Genomic DNA, 14,923 nt, shown 5'->3' with positions numbered 1-14,923 from the left:
TTCATGTGTCTATTGGCCATCCTTCTTTCCTCTTCAGAGAAGTTTCTCTTTAAGTCATTAGCCCACTTATTTATTGGGCAATTGTTTCTTTGAGGATTTGTTGTTGGGGGATTTAAGTTTTTGAGTTCCAAGTATATTTTAGATATGAGACCCTTGTCCGTTGTATGGCTAGTGAAGATCTTCTTCCAATCCATGGGCTAACTTACTGTCTTTTAAAGGTTATTATTCAGGTTATTTCCTTATTGATATGAATCAAATAATTGGACAAAATTAAGTCTGATCTCAATAGCTCATGCCTACAATCCTAGCTATTCAGTAGGCTGAGACCTAAAAATTGGTGTTTGCAACCACATGGGCAGACAAAGCTGAGAGATTCTTATCTCAAAATAATCAATATAATAGTAGAAGTAGAGTATGCCTCAAGTGGTAGAACAGGAGATTTGATGAAAAAGCCAAGCAAAAGGATATGATCCTGAATTCAATTCCCAATAATGATAGATGTACATTAAATAAATAGAATAAAATTCAACATTGTTCCCTGTAAGACTCATAACATTTTCTGCCTTTTTGCTTATTTGATTTGAAAAGGAACTTTATCTTTCAAAAACTATGTTCTTCTCTATTCACAACATATAAGCATGCTGTAATTCACTTTTTAAACTTTTCATCTCTAAAATCAAACATTTAGATTGATTGTATTTGACTAACTCAGGATTTTGGAAAGAATGCCAGGAATGTCATACTTTCATGCTAGTGGCACATATGACATAATTTGTTGTATGTCAGAGTTTAAATTTGATCACCATTATTAGGTCAAAATGGAAACATTAGACTAATTCAAGATTTTAATATTACACTAATTTTGTTATTATACCTAGAAGTGTAATAAACAAATGTATTGTTATATATTTTCCCAATTGTTCACAAATACTTATTCTAAGGCTTTTTGGTAATAAATACACCACAAAATCCATACATCCTTCAATCAATTGACTGTAATCACAAATTATTTGTCCTTCATTTGACCATCCTCATTTTTTTTGTCATGTAATTACTTTTCATGCTTTCTTGCGGTTTTTCACTTCTCTCTTGCAGCTTTTCTCCCTGGGGACTGTTCTACCATCAAACACTCAATACTATTTTTTAACTACTTTAAAAAAATCACCCTCATGTCAAATCCTACTTTTTGGAATATTCAAAGCTCACTTGTCAATTCTAATTTCAGAAAGAGTTGGCTATATTTACTTTCTACTTTCTCACTTCCTATTTCCTTTGGAACACACTTCCATTTCCACAAAATGACACTTTGTTGAGATTTCCAGAAATTACTGTGCTTCCCCTTTGGCAAATTCTCAATGCTCAAAAAAGATGAGCCACAGATTTTATAGAGTGTATCACACCTTTTTTTGCTACACATATGATTTTCTTTTGATTTCTAAGATACCACTTTCTCCACAGGCTTTCCTTTTATATATGTCCATAATTGTATGTATGCATCAAGACACATTCAAGCAAAAGTATTTTATCTGAAAGAAAAACACTCTAAACCAATACTATTCTTTGCATTTTCATTCAGTGATTACACTGTTAAGAACTCCTTGGTTGATTATGAACTTAATTTGCTTTTTTTACTCAAGGCTAGAGCTTTACTGCTTTGAGCCACCGTGCTATTTCTGGTTTTCTGGTAGTTAATTGAAGATGAGTCTCATGCACTTTCCTGCCTGGACAGACTTTGAACCATGATTCTTAGATCTCAGTCTCCTGAGTAGGTAGGATTACAGGTGTGAGCTACCAATGGCTGGTAGGAATGCAAAATGTAAATCATGCATAGGGGTACACAAATATAAACACATGTTGTGATTCCAGCTACTTGGAAAGCTGAGGTAGAATGCTTTGTGGCCAGCTAGAGTATAGTGCCACTCCGTATCTTAAAAAGCAAAAGCAAACTAAAGAGCAACATCTTTTCTCCTTTTGCTCCCTAAACAAACAAAAGCAAACCAAAAACAAACAAACAAACAAAATAAAACAAAAATCAAGCAAAGTTAAACTAGCTCATCTATGAATATTTACAATTGGAAAACTGTTAAAATTTTGGAGCCTTTATTCTCTATTATTTTGAAACTTTCTTCCTCATTGTAAAATGCAAAACTCAGCCTGCACATATAATTATTTAATCACTCATTTTTACCATTTTTCTTATTTGTAAATCTATCAAAATATATATACTTCTGGCAAATTGAATTAGGAAGTTTAGAAAACATAGCAAATATGAGCCAACACTCAGTTACTCACACATGGTAATCAACATCCACAGGAGGTTGATACCAGATTATCATGGTTTGAAGCCAATCCAATCATAATATTGTTGTTGTTTGCTTGTTCATTTTAAGCACTGCTTACTGAAGCTTGAAAACATGATCTCATACTCGTGCTTAGTTCATCTGTACAAGGCTGTCATTCTACCGTTTGAACCACAATTCCATTCTTGGCATTTGGCTGTCTAATTGAAGGTAAGATTCTCTCCCATATGTAAGCCTAGACTGGCTACAGAGATCCTTAGATCTCAGGTTCCTGAGTATCAGGACTATAGGCTTGAGCCACCAGTGACCAATTTATATACAGTTTTAATATACTTCTTTTACTAGAGCATTTTAAAGTGTTTTTTTTGTTAATGAATTTTACAAAGGGATTTAATTCCACAAGCCAGCTTAAGAGTTACAATGGATCTGAATCAATGTCACCTCTTCTATATTTCTCCCTTATAGAACATTCTTCATATTTGTAGAAAGCTTGGAAAGCTAACACAAATAGTTCCACTCTTTTCACCCAGTTCTTACATTTGTATATTATATAAATGCTGTGAATGTCTTATAATTAAAGAATTTATGTTCATGCATTATGATTAATTAAAGTACATTAATGAGAAGTTTTTAATAACATTTTTCCTGGGCCTCAAATGGAGGCTCAAGCTGTATTCCATGCTATTTAGGAACAGTTGAGTTCAGGGAGCTCTGGCTACCTTACCTGTGCAGAAGAACTGCATTGTAATCCCAACTCATGTTAGATGTATGGCCGTCGGCAGGTTTCCTAACACTTTTGACCCTTGATCTTGCTTTTGTGAAAACAGACTAAAGTTCAACCTGAACTATTGAGAATTAATTGGGAAATAATAATTAATAATTAATTAATCTAATTGATAAGTACATTCACAAACTCAAGTTCTGTTCTGTGAAGTAATCATTAGTCTTAAGCAGTTTGGAGTGCATGGTAAATGTATAGAATATAACTCAAACAAGTGATAAGAATCCACTTTCATGTGCACATGTGCACATTCAGCAAGCTTACCAAGATGGTAGCAGTAATTATGTGAATGAGAAAATGCAATGAGGTTTTCAGTGAAATCTCACCAATACAAGAAAATGCTAAATTCATCCAATCCTAGATATTAATACTTAACAATTGGCTATAAGTCTTCTGGAGGAAAGAGTTCTAATTTTGCCCTAGTGAGAAGCAAATTAAACAGTTGTGTAATATTTTACTTTATTCCTTTGGTGTGTTTGGGGAAAACAAATACACAAATAATGTCAATTTGACCTGGGTGGTGGTGGTTCATGCTTATAATCCTAGCTACTCAGGAGACTGAGCTCTGAGGATCAAGGTTTGAAGCCTCATTTCCAATTAACCACCAAGAAGTCAGAAGTGGATCCAGGGCTCAAGTGGTAGGGAACCAGACTTGAATGTGTGTGTGGGGGGAGGGGGCACAAGGGAGAGAGTGAGGTCCTGAGTTCAAGCCCAAGTATAGGCATCCATCCATCTATCCATTCATCTATCAATCCATCCATCAAGCAATAATCAATAACATCAGCAAGTGAGTATTTACTTAAAAAAAACTAAAAAGTGAAAGAAGTAAATCAAATACCTGTTTTGGAAGCTGGAAATCTGAGAGGGAAGAATAGACAAAAGCTTGCCACAAACTAGGCAAATTCAAGTGTGATATGTCAAAAGCATATGTAGTAGGGAGGCCAAGTTTGGTGGAGCAGAGAGGGTTAGGACCTCAGTAGATCATGAAATGAGAAAAGTGATACACATAGTCAGGACCCCATCTTTTAGGCCTTATTAATAGCTATATCTGTTTATCCTTCTGACCCTAGATACCTTTTTAAAAAAAATTGAAATCTACTGGTATATAAATCTTTTTCCAGCATGATTATTCTTAAATTTAGGACTTAAAAATCTTGATTAATTGTTTTCTTCTTCTCTTGTCATTTCTATATCTGTCGTTTGGGGTATTAACAGTACAGTTTATAATTTTTTATTTACAGCTCTGTAGTTTTACTTTTAGCATGTCCTATTATGGCTTAACTTGATCATCTTGGGCCAATTTATTCAGTTGTACTATCATTCTTCATTCTAGAATGGATACTTTCCTACAAATATGAGTTAGTTTCCTGCTGCTACCTCTTGGATTCTAGTCATTATAATTAGCATAAATGAAAGGGTTTTTTCTAACTACCAATAAATAGTTTATTCTTTTGAGATTAAGAGTTTAAATTGAATATTATAACATAAAAACACATGGCAGAAACAGGCAATACTGGTACAAGTTATGCTTAATTACCTTGCATGGCTAGAAATATTATATGTAGATGTCAATTTTGTTTCACTTTGCTGATGAGTATAAATTAAAGTATTATAAGAAAGCTTATGAACAAATATCAGAGTTCTAAATTCAGCACATACAGAGTATCTCTCACACTAAGAAATATTAACTAAAGAAATCATTTTACTTTTAAGTTAGAGTTTGTTTTTTGAAACAAAACAAGATGAAGTAGTCAATATGTAACATTGCTATTATCTAACTAGGTAAAATAGCAATAGGCTGTCAATGCACAGTTCTTTAGAAGACTAGTTTTCAAGTAGCATTTTACATTAACTTCTAACAGTAGTGTAATAATTTTAATGTTAATACATTAATTTATAATAATAATGAGCCCTACTCCAATAACATTTGTGTCCATTTCTGATTTAGGGGATGTAAAGTTTAGGAATCAGCTATCCTTACTTAAAACTCTCCAAATGAATTCATGTGATTGCATAAACATTGTTAAGAAATAATTGTTAGAGAACACTTTTTGGATATGATATGAACAACTACATTCCACAGGTCCCATACATTAGATATTACCTTACAATTGAAATAATAAAGGCTAGAAACCTGGAAATAAATGACAATTTTAGTAAAGACGTAAAAGTATATTTTAGCCCATCATTGTGGATTGCTCTATGAATGTTTGTAAAGGATGATTAATATTGGATATATATTTGTCAATTCCCACCAGATAAAATCACCTTCTAATTTTCACATAAGCAATGTTACCTATTGAATATGACTATGAGCTTGCAATTGATTTAAATTACTTCCCTAAATATACTTTCGAAGTCCTCTAGCATTCCTCTTAGCTTCTGTGGCTTGTGAGAAAATATTTTACCTCTTTTTTCTCTATTGCTTGTTAAGAAGGAAAGGACAGTTATTAAATGTGTGTTTAACAGGGTGAAGAAGTTGGTATTAGGGAGCAAGCATAATTGAAATGTATAACATTGAAGCATAACGAAAAATCACTCTGAAAGGCTGTTAGCTCTCCAGTGTTGGATTCAGTATAGCCTTCAATTGCTTCCTGCAATTCGTGTATGGGAATGCCACTCACCCCCTGTCTTATAGCCTCCTGGGGAGCATTTGTGATGTCAGAAGTACTGCTCAAGGTTACAGGACTGTGATACTTCAGAGCTCTTCCAGGCTTGTCAAGCACTGTAATTATGCTTATTCGAAGTCTCTCACCTCTCTTGCTCATGAAACTTAATCATACACACAATGGAAATTTATAACATGAACAGTTCTAGAATAAAAGGTGTGTCACTATGCTACCAGAAGGAACAAGCAGAGGTGTCTGACATAGTCAAAGTGAGGTACAGTAATCCTTACAGATTGTTCTAGGAACTGATTTTAAAGGTACTAAGATAATGAGGTTTTCTACATAAATGATTACAGCTCAGGAAAAAAAAACAACAGAATGAACGTGTTAAGGTGCAACACAGTTATTCAGTGTTAAAAAATCTTTTGGTGTGTAATTTTAAAGTATTTATTTATTTTCTGAGTCCATACATGCCAAAATTAATAGTATGATTACTCACTTGACATCATAAGTAGCTCTAAATGAAATTGTCACTGACAAATGCAATTGATTCAATAAAGTGAATTAATATTAACATATACAACTAGTTAAAAATTAATATTTCAAACTAGTTGAATACTAGTTAAAACTAGTAGTTTACTTTATTGACCCAATTAGGAAAATTAACACACACTTACATTTTAAGCATTTTAAAATTAATATTAGGATATACTTTGAATGTGCCTATAGTAAGAATATAAAAATTCAAGAGATAGTCTTACCTTCTGATTTTCAAAAGAAATGAGTGGTCTCAAATGCTTTTTTATTTCTGCCACAAAAAGAAACCTTATAGTTTGCATTTTATTGAAATAATTCAAATGAACGGTATAGAAAAAGCATAAGAAAATAACATATACTGAAATATTTAAGAAAATATTCTTACATATTTTACATGTTTAAGTCAAAATAATACATATAACAAAAAGAAGGTCATAATATAATATTTGAAGCTGAAAATAATTAAAGGGGAAAAATTGCTTCGCAAACAAGGAAACAGGATGATCCATTGCAACAATGATACCCACAAGACAGTATATTGGAAATGAAATTTACAACTTCAGTGGGGGGAGGAGTGAGAGGGGATGGGGGAGGGAAGGGATAGTGGGAGAACAACAAGGGAAGGGGTCACAATGATCAACAAGAAATGTACTCATTGACTTGTTTATGTAACTATAACCCCTCTGTACAGCATATTTACAATAAAATAAAATTAGAAGGATTTGAAAAGCTAAGGCAAATGATGGGAGTAAATACTTGTAAAACATTCACGTGGTAAGTGTATGGAATTAGCATATTTATAAAAACATTGAAAATAGGAGGCTGGGAAGTTGGCTCAGTGGAAGAGTGCTTGCCTCATGCATGAGGCCCAGGGTTTGATTCCTCAGCACCACATAAGCAGAAAAAAGCTGGAAGTGGTGCTGTATCTCAAGTAGTAAGGCACTATCCTTGAGCTGAAGAACTGAGGGACAGCACCCAAGCCCAGAGTTCAGCCCCCAGGACAGACCAAACAAACAAACAAACAAAAAAAAAAGAAAACAAAAATGAAGAAAATAGGCACAGAGTTAATTAACATGGAAACTGAAGAGCCACTATAAAGCTGATGGTGATCAATATAGTAAGTTTCTGGTCAGCCATTCTGATAGCAGTATGTGGAATCAGTAGAAATTAACAATGGAATAGAGGGAACTGTTTCTCATTTTTTGGATATAAACTTTCAAGCAAGGTGAGATGGCTAGAAATATAAGGCTAGAGGATTGGTATCAGAGATGTTATAATCTCCTGCTTAGCTTAATGCAAATACAGAATGGATATATAAGTTCATAGATACTCCTTAGTATGCAGCAATATGCCTTCTTATTCTGTCAGCTGAGAGAATTGCAAGAAGACATCAAAGAAGTAAACACAATTAGATGAAAGATGATTTGGTCAATGAAGAAATAAAGAGGGAAATTCAAAAACTCCTAGAATCCAACAAAAAAAACCCATAAACACAACCCCCTAGCCAGGCACCAATGGATCACACCTCTTATCCTAGCTACTCGGGGAGCTGAGATCTGAAGCCAGTCTAGTCAGACAAATCCCAGGAAAGCCTTACCTCCAATTAATAAGTAAAATTCTCTAAACATAGCTGTGGCTCAAGTGGTAGAGGCCCATCTTCCAGCAAAAATAGTGAAAGGAGAGAATGAGGACCTAAGTTCATACCTAGCACTAACACACACATTTCACACATGTACAAACACACATGCATACATACACACACACACACACACAAACAGAAATTCAAAACCATCTGCTAGAATCTTTGTGATGCAGTGAACACAATATTAAGAGGAACATTTATAGATATGAGTCATAACTCTGTCTTGAAAAACTATGGATACAATATAGCACTGAAAACTTGTGTTTACTAGTATTTAATGAATTGTTTTGAAAGAGGTACTAATTTCTATGGGATTTAAAAGGGCACTGAACAAGTTTGCAAGTGTTCTCCATCCATGATTATGAGAAGTCACAGCTTACTGTACATATCTGTTAAAATTAACTAGTATATTGTTATATGTAATTCATCATAATGCATAGTGTTAGTAGAAAAACTGGGCAATACCTCAATAATCATGCAACAAAATAATTACCATAACTTATTTAATAAAGCAACTGAAACATCTATAACTAATTTCATAGAGTTGATTAAAAATTCCTGCTCTTAGTGGTTTTGAAGTTATTTCAGATGGATATGTTAAATGTTTATGTCTTCATTTACTAAAAAATTAATACTTTTAGAATATAATAAAGCCTATGAAATGAGCAATTGTCTATCATCTTAGTTTATGTACACAGGCCTATTATTAATTCATCTTTCTATAGTTTCTAGGTTTCAATATCAATATTAAAAATCTATTTATATTGGTTTAATATTGTTTTTCCATAATGTTTTATCATAAAAAGGACATTATGAATAATTTTATAACAAATAAAATGACATACTTTTATAGCAAATATAGTTTGCTGACTCAGATATGGTTGATGTATTCTATGAACAAATAATTTTTGAAAATAATTAAATAACTTACAAAATATATGACTTTCATAAAACTGGTTAGGTCTAGATGTACACACATATTTTATAATTCATAAAAAGAAAAAATATAATATGCCCTACATTCCAATATTTAAATTTGTATGTATACTATTTTGTCTTCCCTTTGGGAAAGTCTGATACATATATATATATATATATGTATATATATGTATCATCCAATGCACAGTGATTATTCTATATACCTATTGTTTGAGTAGAAGTGTACATTGAAATCCCTCACTGGTATCAGCATTCTCTGACTTTAAATCTAACTCTTGGATAAAAGAGAAACAATATGCTACATGGTTCATCATATTTTAAGAAGCGCCCAAGAATTTATGTGCAAGCCTAGACCTTCTAAATGATTGCAAGAAACTGCTGGTCATAAATCCTATAAATGTTTCCTCTGATTTTCAGTCTTTGCTAGTGACTGCCATAATCCTAACAATTTCTATAAGTTCCAGTGGCTTCATTATTTATTTTCTCTAACCCAAAACTCTAAAGTGTTATGTTGCTGTAGCTTAGCAACAAATGGTACCCCCTATCCTTTCTGTTTACCCATAATCTCTTCATGAGTGGTAATTACTATGAAAAACACTTAACATAACCCATTATTTTTCAGTCCTTAGCACTGTACAAGGTATCTAGCTAAATATCAAATGTATAAGTCTTCCAAAAGGATATATAGAAAAAGTAGTGGATTTAATCAGAAAATTAAATGTGACCAGGTTTTCTTTCCCTTCTCTTTGAATTAGTAGGGGACATTTTTGTTGGATAATGATAAAATTATGTGGTTATTTTCAGCAAACATTTTCCTGAAATAATTTACAATCATGAGTAATTGTTATGATTCAATGTCATAAAACATGTACATATGTGTGACTGGGCGCATTTATAGGACTACTTCATAATTTTCTATGATACAATAAAAGAAAATGGAATCATTACTGCAAAGTTAATTGTTGCGCAAGGAATACATTGAAGGCATGAATAAGGGTCCAAGAGGCGAAAGACCTAAAAGTTTATAGAAAACCTTTTTATTGTCTGAATATGAAATGAGAAAGGAAAAAATTTTAAAAAAACTAGATGCTACTGCCAAATCACTGTATGTTTAGATACTAGGAGGCTGAGATCTGAGAATCCTGGAGTTCTCAGTTTGCAGCCAGCCCCAGTGGATCAAATGATAATGATAAACTACCAACATTAAGCTAAAAAGCCAAACAAAAGTACAAGGCCCTGACTTCAAGCTCAAGTACCAGCACTAACAATTTTTAGTAAGAATTCATGCATAATAATAATAATAATAAATTTATATAATAAATAATATTATATTCTCATTTTATATGATGTATATTATATATACATTATATATAATGTATATATTATGTGATGATAATATGATGTATGTAATATATTGTTTGTATATAGTATTATATATTGCATATACTCTAATATATTATAATATATACTATAACAGTATATATTAATATTAGCTATTGTATATAATGTATGATATATAATATAATATATAATAGATATTATATGTTATACATTATATCATATGATGTATAATTATATGTTATATATTATACACAGTATGTAATGTTATATATTATAATGTGCAATAAATAATATACATTATATCATATATTATAATATATGTTATACTATATTATAATTCTATTATTATATATCATATGGTATATTATATTATATATGTGTTACAATTGTTATAAATATATTGTAATAATTATTATTATACTGAAGAAGCTGGGTGCTAGTGACCCGCATCTGCAATTGTAGCTATTCAGGAGTCTAAGATTTTAGGATCACTGTAACCAGCCCAGCCAAGAAAATTTATGATACTCTTATCTGCAGTTAACTACCAAAAAAAGCTCAAGGACAGTGTCACTTCCTGAGTCCAACCCCCAGGACTGAGACACTAGAGAAAGACAGAGACAGATACAGAGAGACAGAGACAGAGACAAAGTGAGGAGAAAAAAGCATAGTTTTCTTAGGAGTAGTGACATGAAAATTACTGACTTGACAACTGTTTGATAGAATCAACTGTTTCTATACTCTGTTACCATAACAATAAGTCAATAACAGGAAATAACCCATGTACCTAAATGGATAGTTATCTCAATTTCTCTCCAGATGTCTAAAATATGATTTTTTTAAAAGCCAGAACAAAGATCCAAAAATCACGGCCTTAGTCCACTATGCTTTCAACAATAAGATAAATGATACAACTTTACATATTCATTGAGTAGTTGAAATTAGAATACAATGTGTAGTGGTATTTCTGAATATCTACTAACAATATTTTTCATACCATTAGAATAGGAAGACGTAAAAAAATCTCATTACTAATTTAGGCACATTCATATAGTATTCTAGAGGGTATCATAACTTAATATGTATATTTCTATACCATTCACTACACAGAAAATAGATCTTGTACAATCTCTCTTTTAAAACTGAATGTAAATCGATGCCCTCATCACAAACACTTGAGAAGAAAGCCATTTATACCATGTTAATCCACTTTCCAATAAGAAGATTTTTACATGATATCTTTGATAGAGGAATTTTCTCAAAGCAATTTGTCAAGTTGAATATGACCCTCCAGCCTAAATGAAAATATCTAGTTCTTATTCATGAGAAGAAGCATATCAGTTTAACAAGGTTGGCTTATTATAGTAGAATGGCAATTCTAGAATTCATTGTATTACTTTCATATACATGTGTATATTGACATTTTCCCTGAGCATATTTTAATCATGAATGAGCAAAATTTTGAATTAATGAAACTATCTAACAATGAAGTTGCACTACTCATGGTTGCAATGCATAAAGTAATTACTTTTCTAAAGAACAATGCAACAGGTTATAGATGCTGTTTGTAGTTAATGGAGTAAATAGGCTTTGTGTAATAATTTTATACTAGACTGCTAGTATGACAAATTTTAAGATTCACATACACTGGTTCTTGCATTTATAAATGTATGTGTATGCATGTATAATTATGTTTATAATGTACATGAGTATTTCTAACATTGCTTTGCAGATGATAAAAATAACTTTGGAAGATTTTAAATACTTGTCTAAGATCCTTAAAGAGAAGTATACAAAAGAGGAAAAAATGGGTGGTGCTCTGGTTGCTGACATCTATAATCCTAACTACTTGTGAAATTCAGATATGAGGATTGAGGAGCAAGCCATTACAAGTAGCAAAACCCATGAGATTCTTACCTCTAAGCAAGCACCAGAAAGCCAAAAGTTGAGCTGTAGCTCGTAGAGTTAACGTCTGGAGCAAAAATGTCTTTTTTCTCACGTTTTGGGCGAAAAGCTCTGGGATAGTGCCTAGGCCCTCAATTTAAGCCCAGAAGTGGCACATATATACATATATATGTGTGCACGTGCATGCGCACACACACACACACACACACACACACACACACACACAGAGGCAGGAAGAAACATCTCTCTCTTTAGAGCATTCTGATTCTACCATACCATAAACATTTTTCCATCTCTGCCATTTAAAGAGCTTAAGTTATGATCTAACATCTATGATGGTGATACTTATGAATACTTTCTATTTCTCTGGCATTGTTCTAAATTATGTTCCATCTATCCATGGACAATCTTAGTAACCATCCTGATACAAAGATTCTTTGATTATTTTGGAAAAAGTACGAAAAATATAAAGGACTAAATTTAGGAAATTACTGAAGTTATCACAGCAGATAACTGGTTTCAGAATGCAGTTTTAGAGAGTTACTCGATTTTATCCAAGTGTCTTAAATTGTATGATCCAGATCGTATCAATATTGTCCTTCAGAATGTCCTAGATTGAGTTGTGGTGACTTAAGATTCCTCTTAAACAACTACCTGGCACTGCCCAGTTGAGAACTTGGACTTCCTCATGTTAAGCCATTCAAACAAGATTCCATGGTCCAATGATCAAAGAAAGTAGCATTGTTCATGATTAATCATAACTAATTCCAGTAATAATATTTTTATTTCCTGTATTGCCCCCTTGAGCTCTGCTCTCAAACATTCTATTTCCAAAGTGAAATACTATTCAACCAGAAATCATACCTTTCTCTGTGTAATGTGAACACCTCCTACCTCTACAGCTGGTTTGGGTTACTGGTCCTGGATACTAAAAGAAAATTGGGCCATTGCTACATAAAAGTGACAAGGAATATTGAGTATAGTATTGCTTAATGCCACTGTGTCTTGTAATTAGAGGCAGTGGAAAAATTATGACTACTTAATCAAAGACATGACAAGATAATTATGGGCACTACTATAAACCCGGATGTGTCAGTATTGAAGATCATCCCAAAACAAAGAAAGCATGACTAGCTTTCACATTTTGGATTTTAAAAGTGAATAGAAGGCTGATGTATTAAAACATGGTCTCCAGGTTTTGATGCTATTGCCAGTTGTAGGGATCTTTGAGGAATGGGACCTACTGGGAAGTTCTCAGTCATTGGGATTTTGTCTTGTCCGTTCCTTGCTCTCTTTTGCTTCCTAATATTCAGGTAAGTGTGCTTGCTTTGTCATGTACTGCTTTCAGGATGTACAAGAAAGGTTACAAGTTAGCCAAAATGCTGTGCTAAAAAACCTTTCCATCCTAATTTAATCATGTTAGTTAGGAATTTTATTACATTAGTAGAAAAAATCTAGTACACCATCAGAGGTGCTTGTGAGGGCAAGGTGCATATGAAATGATTAGAAGAATAAGGAAGTAATTCTAAATAGTAATCAAAGCCAGGTGGCTAGTTGTGAGTTTTGATGAATACATATCTGGAATTATTATAGTGATTTTTCTTAATATATTTAGAATATATACATATTTATGAGAGAGAAAAATCTGATATTTTGTTTTATTTCCATTCTTAACACTTTATAACCAAAAATGGTAAGTATTAGAATAGTTGATTTTGTTCCATGTGATTTCAGTTATGGAACTATCAAGAAATATGACTTTCATTAAAGACATGAAGAAAAGAGTTAGGAAGTTTTCAGTTACAGGTTCGACAGGCATATGTTAGATGGAAGTAGGACTTTCCTATTATCTTTATTTGGATAATATAGTGGGCAGTCTTACTTTTCAAATTGATTGGATTGAGGAACACCTAGGAGATTGATGAATCCTTCTGGGTGATTTAGAGTATACACTTTCAGAGACAATCAAATGACAAAGGCTCTCACCTAAGGACTGCTTTGATGGGTTTGTAGCTGATGACACTGTTGGGAAGCCGTGTTTAGTTGGCTGTTGGACCATTAGAAGTGGCTCACTACTGCATGTTCTCAGGGCTATGTACATCTTGCCCCAGCTCCATTTTATGTTCTTTTTCTGTGCTTCCAGGCCTACATCATGAAAGCTGCTCTGTTCTTCCCCACTCTCCCTTCAATGATGAACTGAAGCTTGTGAAACCATGAAGAAAATAAATCTACCTGAATTAATTTGCTTATGTCCAAACAGGCAGGCAGGGAGCTAAAACAGATCACATTGATATGTATGGGTGATATATGTATAGGTGTCAAGTTGGTAAGAAAAGAACAGTGGCATGAGTTTTATGTGTCCATTTGCATAAGCGATATTACCTTACTGTCCAATTAAACACTACTAATCTTGGTGCTGCTGTGAAGGCATTTTTTTTAAGTTGTGGATAACACATACAATCAATTGACTTTAAGTAAAGTAGATTACCGTCCTTAAGCCTGACCTCATCCATTTAGTTGATAGGTCTTAATTATAAAACTGAAATTTCCCTAGGGAATTATGGTCAAGAATGAAACATCAGTGCCTGGCCAGGAATTTCTGCCTTGAAACAGCTTGCGCTACAGATTGAAGATTGGCCAAACTGCACAATTTACATAGCCGATTATATACATTCATATATATGACTTTATGAACTGAAAAAAAGTAGATACACATTCACACAATAGTCATAGAATTAGTTCTCTTTTCCATAGGTTCTACATCTATGGATTCAACTGAGAGCAGATAAAATATAATTATGAAATAAATTATTTCTTTACTAAGCATGATTATTATCAATATTCTCTAAGCAATGGAGAATAACCATGAATA

The 14,923-nt window shown here is 32.8% G+C and overlaps 1 pseudogene; it reads right to left on the bottom strand.

Annotated features, from left to right (window-relative positions):
* The window catches only part of LOC105997093, a 41,704-nt pseudogene extending 27,552 nt beyond the window's left edge, over positions 1 to 14,152 (bottom strand).
* Positions 14,153 to 14,923: the final 771 nt, after the last annotated feature.

This window comes from Dipodomys ordii, unplaced genomic scaffold (genome assembly GCF_000151885.1).
Source record: "Dipodomys ordii isolate 6190 unplaced genomic scaffold, Dord_2.0 Scaffold139, whole genome shotgun sequence".
Classification (NCBI taxonomy): domain Eukaryota; kingdom Metazoa; phylum Chordata; class Mammalia; order Rodentia; family Heteromyidae; genus Dipodomys; species Dipodomys ordii.
The sequence above is the reverse complement of the archived record's forward strand: the minus strand, read 5'-3'. Positions and strand labels throughout refer to the sequence as shown.